Source organism: Eptatretus burgeri, chromosome 12 (assembly GCF_056783735.1).
Source record: "Eptatretus burgeri isolate ZD-2024b chromosome 12, Ebu_testis_v1, whole genome shotgun sequence".
Classification (NCBI taxonomy): Eukaryota; Metazoa; Chordata; class Myxini; order Myxiniformes; family Myxinidae; genus Eptatretus; species Eptatretus burgeri.
This window is the reverse complement of record NC_140972.1, coordinates 29,015,372-29,027,871: the sequence shown is the minus strand read 5'-3', so window position 1 is coordinate 29,027,871 and position 12,500 is coordinate 29,015,372. Positions and strand designations below refer to the sequence as shown.

The following is a 12,500-nucleotide window of genomic DNA, read 5'->3' as shown; positions in this document are numbered from 1 at the left end:
TATTTTATAAGTCCAAGGAACTGTATCTATTACATCAACAATTTTAAAAAGTTCTTGTCGTCCATCGTTCAGTAAAACCCTTTTCAAAATGAGATTTCCACCTATATATTCTTACGATATCACCAACTTTGAACTTAGGTTTTCTGACATTAATCTCTTTTTCATATTTTAATTTTGTAAATGTTTCTGATGGCTTCATATTCGTTGACGTGTGAATCGTGTCATTATACTTATCCACAATATCCTGAATAAAAGATGACCATTGTTGTGAACCGAGTTGTGTGAATTTTTTATATAGTCTCTCTTTTAAGGTACGATTAAAACGTTCAACAACAACTGCCTTCCCTTCATTAAAGGTACTGTATAATGTAATACTGTTATTTTTTAGAAAATTTATAAATGTCTTGTTATAAAACTCTCTACCCTCATCAGTCCACAATTTCTTAGGTTTTCTCTTACTTTTATTAAATATCTGTTGAAAAGCTAACATAAGAGTATTACCTGTTTTGTTTTTTAAAGGGACAACCCACGCATATCTACTCCTCAAATCAATAACGGTTAAAGCATACTTGTACCCCTTATCATTATTGAGTTCAATCAAATCAGCAGACCAGATATAATCAACTTCCTTGGAATAAACTTTCCTTCTCTGAAACTTTGTGAATATTGGTTTATGTAATTCATCAGCTAATTGCTCTTCAGTCTTAATGGCATCATTAGAGCCTATAAGTTTTTTGAATTTCCAAGTCCAAGTTTCAATTTAGCACTAATCATCTTCTTCACGATGAACCTATCAACTTTTTCTCTCAAGGTTGGATTTTGTATCAGAGACAAATTATATAACATTTCTCTATCGGCTTCATGCTTTTCTTCCAACGTTGTGGTATTCCCATAATCAATATCGTGTCTCATGCACACTTCATCAACTCTATTGATTGGTTTACTCCAGGATTTAGGATTGTCTGCCTCATCTAATCTTTTATCCAAGTTTGTGCCTGGACCACAGAAAGAATACCCTGGAAGATGTAATTCCCTTGGTATTCCAGTAGTTGTAAATTTACTTCCTGATAAAAACTTTTGTATATCTCCTCCGAGTTTGTGTTTGGAGATAAATTGATTTTTTTTTTTGAACCACACACCGAACATATACCTTTTTGTATAACCCTGTTATTTTTACTTTTAATATATGAAATATTTTTAGTATTAGTTTTCTTTTTACATTTGAGACAATAACTCATTTATTTATGAGAAAAATTTCTGCAGAGTGCAAAAACCTTTTTAGTTTCCAACATGCACATTTGAATCTTAATTTTTAAAACATAAAGAATCCTTAGAAATGCCTTCACTCTCTCCTCCATTTATTTAAGAAAAAACTTGAATTAAAATACATGTCTTCTCGATGTCGATAGTCTTGTCGAAAGTATTGCAAATAGACTTTTTAATTCTTTGTATTCCTCCCTGGTGAGATAAGTTAATTTCTTTAATACCTCTATTCTTTTTTGAATCTCACTGGTTTCCATATTTTGATATTTATTCATTCTCTCTCTTTCCTCCCTCTCTCTCTTCTCTCTTTCCTCCTTCTCTCTCTCCTCCTCCTCCTTTTCCTCCTCTTCCCTCTCTTCTTCAACTCCTTCCTCATCCCTTACTATACTTGAATCGTTTACACCCCATAGAATATTATACATATATTCATCAGGATTTCTTGTTATTCCTGTATCCAAAATAATTTTTTTACAACAGGATACCAATAAAATTTCTTTTGAATTTCTAAAAGAGCCTTACCTTTTCTTAACCTTATAATTTTTTCATTATTTAACATTCTAATTAAATCTAAAGTTGTTGGTTTATCAACATCAGCATAATGCCAATCTTTTATTGAAAATACCTCATTCTTATGTTGTAGAACATATTTATTAAAATACCGAATACCCTTTTCTTGAAGGTATGCTTGAACACAGAAATGATAATTTTCTTGAAGCCTTCTTGCTGTCATTTATGTATTAGAAATATATGTTAGAATAATATTATGGCACGAAACACCTCCCCATCTTCCCATAGTTAAATCATTTTGTATTTCCTTACTTATTATATATAATCCTGTTTTTTCTGTTTTCATGAGATAAACAAGGGCAAAACCATTATTATATTTACCCTTATTAAATTCTTTTATTTGTTGTTTACTAATCGTGGCTCCACAAAACTCATTCTCGATACCAAGTGGATAATATTCTTCCTTACGAGACTGATTTAATTGTTCCAGGTCTTCGAGGTTAATTTTAAATGACCAATTATACCCTAAATCATTCATATCATACCCCCATTGTTCTATTCTCATACAAACGATACGCCCTTCTTTATAAAAATTTATTTTAATTCGAACTGTGAATTCTGTATGACCTGGAGATAATATCAACACTTCTGTATCTTTAGAATACACAGCCGTTTTATTTAAGTATATATATTGTGATAAATCGCTTAATCTCACCAAGTCATTCGCGTCAGTCGGGCTTGGATAATTTTTTAATTTATAAGCATTTTTCATGTTAATATTTTTGTTTATATTATATTTATATCGTTCAGCCTGTGCCTTTGTGTAATAATTTGATAAATCAATATCCAGTTCTTGAGATACACCAAAGATAGAACCATCTTTACCAACATAAGTCATTTATATTAGATTAAAAATAATATCATAAAATTTTTTATTTTTGTTGAGTTGAAATAACACATATAGACATAATTGACCACAACACTTGGAATTTAATTCTTGGACTTGAAATGTTTGATAAACACCATTCTGTAAGAATTTTATGACTTCAACAGGTGGTGGAAGACCAAAACTATCAAAATAATATTTGTCTTGACTATTAAAAATACAAACCCAATGAGAACCGTTCCCATCATTATCTTCTAAGTTCATAATAATATTCTTTGTATGTTTCGACACATTTGTTAATTCATCTCTCATACAAATAACCACATTATGAATTTTTAATTTCTTACAATATTTGGCAAGTTGTAAATTTGATGTTGTATTCTTTCCAAATTCTTTCAACCACTCATCAATGCTCATTTATTTATTAGAAAGATATAATCCATTACCTCTTTTCGTTAATTTTACACCTGCTTGTGCTATAGAAGAAAGCATATCTCCAACTAACAATCTCGCTTTATCAGGCAGACCTTCAAGTTTTTCAGCAAAATCTACAATTACACCACTTCCACTAATTTGTTTCTCCAACTCTTTGTTATGTCTTTCCAATTCTTTTTGAGCCTGGAGTTGAGCCTTCCTTTCGTTGGCAGTTTTGACCGCTGTTGAAATACCACCCGTCAATGCTCCAACCGCACTTAAACCAGCAAATAAAGGAATTAGAAATGGGAGAAATCCTCCACTCGTCTCTCTTATTGAATATTTTTTCAACATTGGTTTTGTCATTTTAATTTTAAGTGAGCCAGTGTCATTCAAGATTTTAACCTGTTCTCTTGTGAGCAAAACATCAATTCTTACTGCTCCTTTTCTCTGAATTGTATTAACGTTAATCGTACAAGGCTTTTGATTTTGAACACAAGATGATAGTTTATGAAGATTGATTTGATTAACATATACCCCAGTTGGTACTTTGCCACTCATTTATTTAACAAAAAATTATGTGAGACTAATCATCACACCATTATCTGTATTAATCTGCAATTCTGTTTCTTCCAAAAGCAAACAATATGTATCAACTTCTTCACTCTCTCCTCTTTCAATGTATAGGGAAGTATCCACTCGATTAGACTTTATAGTTTCTTTTTGAGCGCTCAGGTCAAACGTATAGATTGTATACAAACTTTTAAATGCTGTCATATCCAAAATAGGTTCTTTATTTCCATTACTTTCACACACCTTTTGGTAAGACTTGTATGCTTCAGCAAAATCATTTTTTTCCCAATTAATTTCCAATCTATCTCGTGGATAAAATGTTCCATCTAGAGAAACGCGAAGTTGTTTCACCTTAGCATTATCACTCAATGCATTATTCTTATCAGTCGCAGTATCACCATCTGGCTTTTTAAAAATCATCCACAGATATCGTGGCTTTCCTTCCAGAACACCCAAATTCCACGTGTAAGTAGTTTGATTGAGTTTAACGTGTTGACATCTTCTTTTGAGGTATGATACACTGAGTGGTTTTTTTGAGTTAAGTCTTCGATTCAACATCTCTTCTGTTTTAAGATTAGGAGTATATTCACTGATATACCAACTCATCTCCTCAATTACAAATTTATTCTGATCACCAAAAGCATTACCAACACCAAAAAGCAATCTATTTTCATTATCATTCCTTTGTAGTTGAAATCTAATTTTAAGACCATACAGAACTTTATCATAATCACAAAATCCAAATATACCTTTAAGAGGAACTGCCACAGTAAAACTATTTTCTGCTTTTGTATCATCATTATACATTCCTTTCCTTTGAATATATCCAGGGTCTGTGTTTGTTCCCGTTGACATATCAGGAATAAAACCTTCGACAGACCCCTTTCCCATTCTATCACTGAATGTATAGAGTGTAAATTTCATCATTTCAGATACAGCAGAGACATAATCAACCGCTTCAACTTCTTGTGTTCCAATATACAATCGCACACTATCAAACATTTTCCAGAAGAAATCATTTACAAGTGTAGCGTTTGTGTTATTCCCAGCCTTAGTGAATTTAAATTTACACAACAAGAAACTTTCGGAGAGATTCAAATAGGTTTGTTGATTATTTATTTCAAAACTTTTTGTACCATTTGTATTCCAGTCTGTTCCAGTTATTGCATTTACCTTGAAGTAATCTTCTTTTTTAGTGGAGTTTGAGATAATAATAGTATCATCCAAATCATAGATACTATCAATTGCTTCCATACTTGTATTTATTTAGGAAAAAAGATGTTAAAACTTTTGAAACCCTGATCCAAGTATTTGAATTATTTTCTGTCGTTCTTGGGGGACAACTGAGTTTTACCTTTCTTAATTTCTTTTATTGCTTGTAATTTATGAGATTCTTTCTGAGCATCTTTTATACTCTTTACAGCACCTGCTACATTTCCCACAGCAGAAGCAGTTGAACCAATTAGGTCTTTATGTTTAAGAATAGTTGAACCAATACCCATGAGAGTATCAATTATCCCATCTCCTCTAAATTGATGTCCGACACCCCTTTGTCTCTTAGGTTTATAGTATCCTCTACCAAGATACATACCTTCACCCTTGTAGTACGGGGAAAGGAACATCCCATCTCCTGTAATTATTTTATATTTTCCCAACTCGTGCTTCCTCACAATAACCATCGTATTTATTTATTGAAAAACTTCACGTAGGTGAATTCTGATGGATATAACTTCTCCATTAAAAGAGATCACACGATTATCTTGGTCGGTTATCCTAAAATTTACTCTGTGTATGGTTTTTCCTGACACAGGTAGATAAACCAAATTTTTAGGCTCCATATTGAATTTATAACCAATTGGGGTTGAGTATGCGCTGAATGAAAATATTGTATTTGTTTTTAATCCATCATTATAAGCACCATCAATCAAATCACAGTGAATTAACACCGAATTTATTCCTGAGGATATTTGAATGACATTATCACTGTAAAACGTCCCATTAGTTTCAATCTTTTTTGAGGAGAAACCTAATAACTCTCTAAATGAATTATCAATTGTGAAATCAACCTTGTAGTTATTTTTAACTTTAATCGTTGATTTTGAAGTATGTTTTTGAATGTTTATAATAATATTTTTTGGTTCATCACCCTGTTCTTTCATAAGACGAGCAATTTCGGAAGATATTTGAGAAATCTCGTATGCTCCGGGTGAGACTGTTATCGTTTTGTATCCACTTCCCGGATTATAACTAAACTTGTCATTTTTCTCGGTTATATTAAATAAGGTATTATAAGTCTCCATGGACAATAAAGATGCCTCATATTCTTTTGTTGTGTCAAGTTGTAGTGGGTATGGGAATGAAGATGTGTGGTCGCTTGTTGTGAAATTAAAACTCAGGATTGTGCTTCTCATCTTATTTAATATGAGATAAAATGTCTTTATATTGAGATTTATTAATTATTTTCATGTTCATCAACTGGTCTAAAATGGCTGATGCTTCATTAAAACAATTGTTATTTCCAGCCTTCTTACTGCCGAACAACAATAACAGTCTATTAACTAATTGCGATGGGTCATTTGGAAGAAAACTAATACCTGAACCAAGGATACTTAAAGCCTGAATAATGTGTTTCTCCTTCTCATTCTTCCTACTTTTACCAGAAAGAATAACCTTATAATTTAGAGTGTTCAGCAAATCAATATATACTCTATCATCATTATTTTCCATATCCAATGGTTTATCAATATACTTTGATTCATCCCTCACAGTTGAACCTTGTCTTCCATCTTTTGTGAGAAGAAACATTAATCTCGGAGTTAGTTTAACAGGGGGTTGAGCAGAACTTAAGAACCTTAATTCATCATTAAATATCAATACCTTTTCTTGAACAAGATGAAATATTGCTGGTTGTTCTGTTGGAATGAGTCCTGCTTTGGTTTTTGAATCCGCTGAATATTCATTGTTTTGAACAGCATTCACAATATAATCAGGGGTTGATTAATCTCTTCCAGTTGTTGAAATAAACCTTCATCATGTTCTAATTCTCCAATATGCTCTAATTCTTCCTCCGTCATTTGACTGAAATCTTTTAACATTTGAAGCTTTCTAGGAGTATATTCTACTGTGGGAACTGTGGAAACATCTTTCATTTTTTCTTGGGAAGTTTTTAAAAGTGGTTTAAAAAATTTCTCTTGTTTTTTTTCAAATGCTTCTTCGCCCGTTAGTTTCTGTCTGCGTTTCTTCTTTATGTCTTCCTGTTGTTTTACAACTTTTGAAACCAACTCTTGATGTTCCTTAAATCTTCTTGCTCTTTCTTTTGTATCCATTTATTTATTGTAAAATATCATTTAATGAATTGTAAAGATCAACAGGGAAATTTTCCTTTTCTTCATCATTCAAGTAGATGTGTTCAAATAAATCCTTTTCTTTAAATATTTCATCAAATTCTTTATTACCATTAATGCGAGTTGTAATTTCTTCTTCACTAATCCTTGCATCTCTGCTTTTCATACGTTTGTGTTGAGTTTCTTCATCAACATCAAAACCGAATGATAAAATCTTCACTCCGCTCAGATATTTAATAATTTGTCTCGTTCCTTCTGGATTAGTTTCTAATATCCCAACACCACCAGATTTTAGTTTCTTTAACTCACTCTTACAATGTGAATATTTTGTTGTACCAAGAGAAACCTCCTCAAATATTTGTCCTTCATTCCTCAATCGCATATGTTCCTCCACTGAAATATAGTGATAATCTACACCTTTTACTTCTCCAGGTCTTATTGCTCTAGTTGTTGTTGATACAATGCGTATCACGGGGTGTTTTTTAAGTAAATTTACAATATTCTCATTTGTACTACACAAGAACCTTGATTTATGAAAGTTTTTTCCAGAAGCAGATTTACCCACAAGATTTATAATAATAGTTGTCATTTATATATGTAATTGTTTATAAAACAAAAAATATATCCCTTAATATCTCATCTTGTTTCACAAGAATATATTTATATTTTTCAGTCGTGTGCTTCATATAATCCTCAAATTTCTTTTTACTACATAATGTAGAACAATTATCTCTCCAAAAATTATTGATATCTATTGAATTTAACTTGAATAAAATAAAAGTATTAGCATTGTTTCTGATGGAACGACGAGGAAGTTGAAAGTACGATTGACTAAGATAAATACAATTACAAGAAGAATGTCTCCCTCTTGTGTAGTAGCTGTCCATTACCGTTTGGTTTCTCTCATTAACACAATCATCAAAGATAACGAGGTTCTTTTTTGATTTATCCAAATCTTGGGGAGACGGTATATCATCCGTATTATCACTAAGAATACAAGTTATAAGATTTGATTTCTTTTTACATCTCTGTGTATCACAAAATAGTTGAATTATATCTTCAATGTTATAATCATTTAGGTTTTTTTGACGTTTAAATAAACCTATTATATCTTCTTTTTGAAGACCAGCATTAAAACCTTGTGAGAGTAGTTGATACTCTGGTTGAAAACTCGACTTTGTGAAAATTATTAAATTATCATAATCTAAAAAGTTGGGAGTGAGGAGCATTTTTAAAAGTAAGCAGGTTTTTCCACATCCACTTGAACCAACTATGAGACATCTTAATGAATTTGGGAGATTTTTATGGTTGTTAAATTTTATCTTATTTTCCCAAATAGGTAAAAAATCATTCATTTATATATTTGAAAAACAGGTTATTTAATTTATTATTGGCTTTTTTAGAAACTCTATATTTTATCCTAAGTTCAGGTTTAATTTCAAGATAATCCATTATTTTATTTATACAATATCTTGTGTTGATATTTCCCTGAAAATTACATCCATGAATAATATACAACAACAATCCTTTGAACATTTCTCTTATACGTTCAGTTTCTTCCCTTGTAAGGAAAGGTGTGTTATCATCCTCATACTTTGCATTCATTTCTCTAATCAATCTTGTAAAGTAATTCATTTTTGGTGTAAATCTAAAAGAATTATTTTCCTTTTTATATTTTTTATTATCATTAATTAGAAGATAATCACAGAATATACATTGTTTATAGGCTTTTGACTCTGTGTTTAATCCCCGTCTTTCACACGCAGGACAATTCTCAAATTTGTCATATGGAGAATCAGGAAAGTCTAGCATATTTATATAGTAAAACTTTACTTAAACTGAAATTCATCTATACTTTCAGTTGTATATTACCATCGATATCGATATACTTTTTTTCATTATCAGATTCAACGACAACATTTTTTATATTAAAGGTAATTTTAAAATTATCGTTAACTACTATTGAACGAAATGTCATTTCACCTGATATATTAACATCTTTTATTTCATCAAGATTTACATCTTTAGGGTTGTTGAAAAAAATACAAATTTCTCCTTGCATATTACAGATGGTCTTATCTTTTCTTTCTAAAGCTTCATCCATAAGGTTTTTGTTCTTTGATACTTTTTCTTGTTTCATTGCTTTTTCTAGTTTTGAATATATTACTAGAAGGAGAGGAGAAACTTTTGTTAGAGATACTTTAATTGATGTTCTACCAGGTATACTAAAAGCCCTTCCACTGAAGGAAATTGAAGAACTCATATTATTTACCATAATAGTTTTTATCCAATAGTTGTTATATTTATCTTTGTTCAATTTTACATCCTTAACATATTTCTCAGTATCTTTAACAGATGAAGAGATTGATTGAAACTTGTCTTTTGTGTCTTGAAACATTGTATTTATTAAGTGAAAAAGTTGGAGGATAAAATGTTTTTAAGCACAGATTCACCTATAAATTAAACGAAATTTTCATCAAGAAAATTTTAGTTTAAACAAAGTTTTATTCTATAAATATGGTGAATACAACGTACTGCGATGTTTGTAATCACGAATATAAACATTATAGAAAACACCTCCGAACCAACAAACACACATTTAATCTATTTCATCAAATATCTCCTCTTGAGTTGGAAAGAAAACATTGTGATATCTGTTCAAAGGATGTTTTGAAGAGTAGTTATAATCAACATCTTCAATCACAAAAACACAAGAAAAATGAGTTTAAAGTAAAGGGAGACTATTATATTAAAAACACTGATGAGGCATTTAAAGGGCATATAAAAATAAGGATTTTTCAATTTGGAGAACCCGGTCCATCATCAATAGCTGAATCAATTGAAATAGTGAAACCCGATGTTGAAAAATTTATTAAAAAGACATTAAAAGAAATAAAAACTTTAAAGTTTTATATGGGAGTGAAAATGAATATGAAAAGACAAGATGAAGAACAAACTCCTTATATGAGAACAGATCTTCATTTTATAACATCATTTCAAGATTTTTTGAATAGTGGGGTTTATGAAGAACTATCAAGACAAGAGGAGGATGTTGATAATACAGTGGTAGGAAGTGGATTCAATATTAAAAAAATCATCTTTTTAGATATACACATTCTAAAATCAAACCCTCTTAAAGCTTCTTCTTATATTGAATTACCAAAAGAAATAAAACTAAAGAAGGCAGTTGTTAATATTAAGAACAATGATAATAAATGTTTTCTCTGGTCTGTTCTTGCTCACTTACATCCACCAAAATGTAATTCAGAAAGAGTAAAACAATATATGAAATATGAGAATACCTTGGACATTAAAGATTTTAAATTCCCAATGCCATTAACAGATATTCCTAAATTTGAGAAAAAGAATAATCTTTCTATTAATGTGTATGGATTAACGGATACAAACAAAGTTCAAATATTAAAAATTTCAAACAACTATAAAAATGAAGAAACACACATTGACCTTTTATATTTTAGTGTTGGAAAGAATTCACATTACACATACATCAATAATTTATCAAGATTAATCTCTTCTCAGGTATTCAGAACAGCAAACAAAATATATCCTTGTAAGCGATGTCTTAATTCATTTCATACAAAAGAACGATTAGAACAACATTCAAAATATTGTAGTAATCATAAATCAGCTGTAATTACAATGCCTAAACCTGGTGAAAAGATTTATTTTGAAGATTATAATAAATCTATCATGCACCCATTTGTGATATACGCTGATTTTGAATGTATCCTTAAAAAGATAAATACTGCTTCTCCTAATCCAAAAGAACCATATACAAATAAATATCAAAAACATATTCCTTGTGGTTTCTGTTATTATATCAAATCATCTGTTGGAGAAAAGTATAACAAACTTGAACATTATCGTGGAAAAAATGCTTCACAAGAGTTTGTAAAACGATTAGAAAAGGATTGTATAAGACTCACTAAATTAATGAAAGAAACAAATGAACCGATGAAATTAACCAAAGAAGAAAAATTAGAATTTAGAATGAACAATATCTGTCATATTTGTGAGGGGGAAATTAAGGAGTCTAAAGTTAGAGACCATTGTCATCTTACTGGTAAATATAGAGGTCCCGCTCATTCCTGTTGTAATCTTAATTATAAATTACCTTCTTTTATTCCAGTCTTTCTTCACAACAGCGCCAACTATGATACACATCTATTTATAAATGAACTTTCAAAAACACCAGGGAATATTTCTGCTATAACAAACACAAGTCAAAAGTATATTTCATTTTCAAAAATGATATTCACAAAACCTATAACTCGTATTAGGTTTTTAGATTCTTACAAGTTTATGGGAACACCACTAGCCTACCTCGCATCAAATCTAGGCTCCACGGACTCTTTTCCAAATCTTAATTCATTCTTTCCAAAAGAGGAAATTCTCACTAAAGAGGAAATTCAGATTAAAGAGAGAATTCAAAGTAAAGAGGAAATTCTAACTGAAGATGAAATTCTAATTATAAAGAAAATTCGAACTAAAGAGGAAATTCAGATTAAAGATGAAATTCTGATTAAAGAAGGAATTCTTACGAGAGAGGAAATTCAAACAAGGAATGAAATTCAAAGTAAAGAGAAAATTCTTACAAGTAAGGGAATTTATCCTTATGATTATATGGATTCATTTATGAGATTTAAAGAAACACAACTTCCTTCAAAAGAAAGTTTCTATAATAACCTTTATGAAGAAGAGATAAGTGATAAGGAATATAAACACGCACAAGAAATATGGAAAATATTTAAGATAAAGAACCTTGGAGAATATCATGATTTATATCTAAAAACAGATGTTTTATTGTTAGCTGATGTGTTTGAGGCTTTTAGAACACTCTGTCATAATAAAAATTGTTATGGATTAGACCCTGCCCACTATTTCACAGCTCCTGGTTTAGCTTGGAGTGCAATGTTGAAAATGACAAAACAAGATATAGATTTAATCAGTGATGTTGATATGCTTTTGATGATTGAGAAGTCCAAGAGAGGTGGAATATCACAAGTATGTTCAAAAAGATATGCTAAAGCAAATAATAAATATCTCCCAAATTATGATAGTGAAAAAGATAGTAATTATTTGATGTATTTTGATGCTAATAATTTGTATGGATGGGCAATGTCTCAATCTCTACCTTATGGTAAATTAGAGTGGGTGGAAGAAAAGGATTATGAAAAGGCTTTGATGAATATTGTTATTTCTTCTCAAGAGGAATTGAATGACGAAGAAGAAGGTTATTATTTTGAAGTTGATTTGAGGTACCCGAGTGATCTTCATAATAAGCATAAAGATCTTCCTTTTGCATGTGAGAAAGAAACTCCAAAGAAAGAATGGTTAAGTGATTATCATAAAAGTTTTAATATTAAAGGTAAATCAACAGAAAAGTTATTAACAACATTCTATGATAAAGAGGGATATGTTTTGCATCAGAGAAGCTTAAAACAGTTTTTGAGAGAAGGATTGAGAGTAGCTAAAATTCATAGAGTTTTAAA

At 30.4% G+C, this 12,500-nt stretch overlaps 1 long non-coding RNA gene across 1 annotated transcript in view; it reads left to right on the top strand.

Annotated features, from left to right (window-relative positions):
• LOC147015335 (uncharacterized) overlaps window positions 1-182 on the top strand; it is a 3,057-nt gene extending 2,875 nt beyond the window's left edge. Inside the window, exon 2 of the long non-coding RNA XR_015050292.1 lies at window positions 1-182. This exon is cut by the window's left edge and continues 1,617 nt beyond it. This is a non-coding gene — a long non-coding RNA (uncharacterized LOC147015335).
• Window positions 183-12,500: the final 12,318 nt, after the last annotated feature.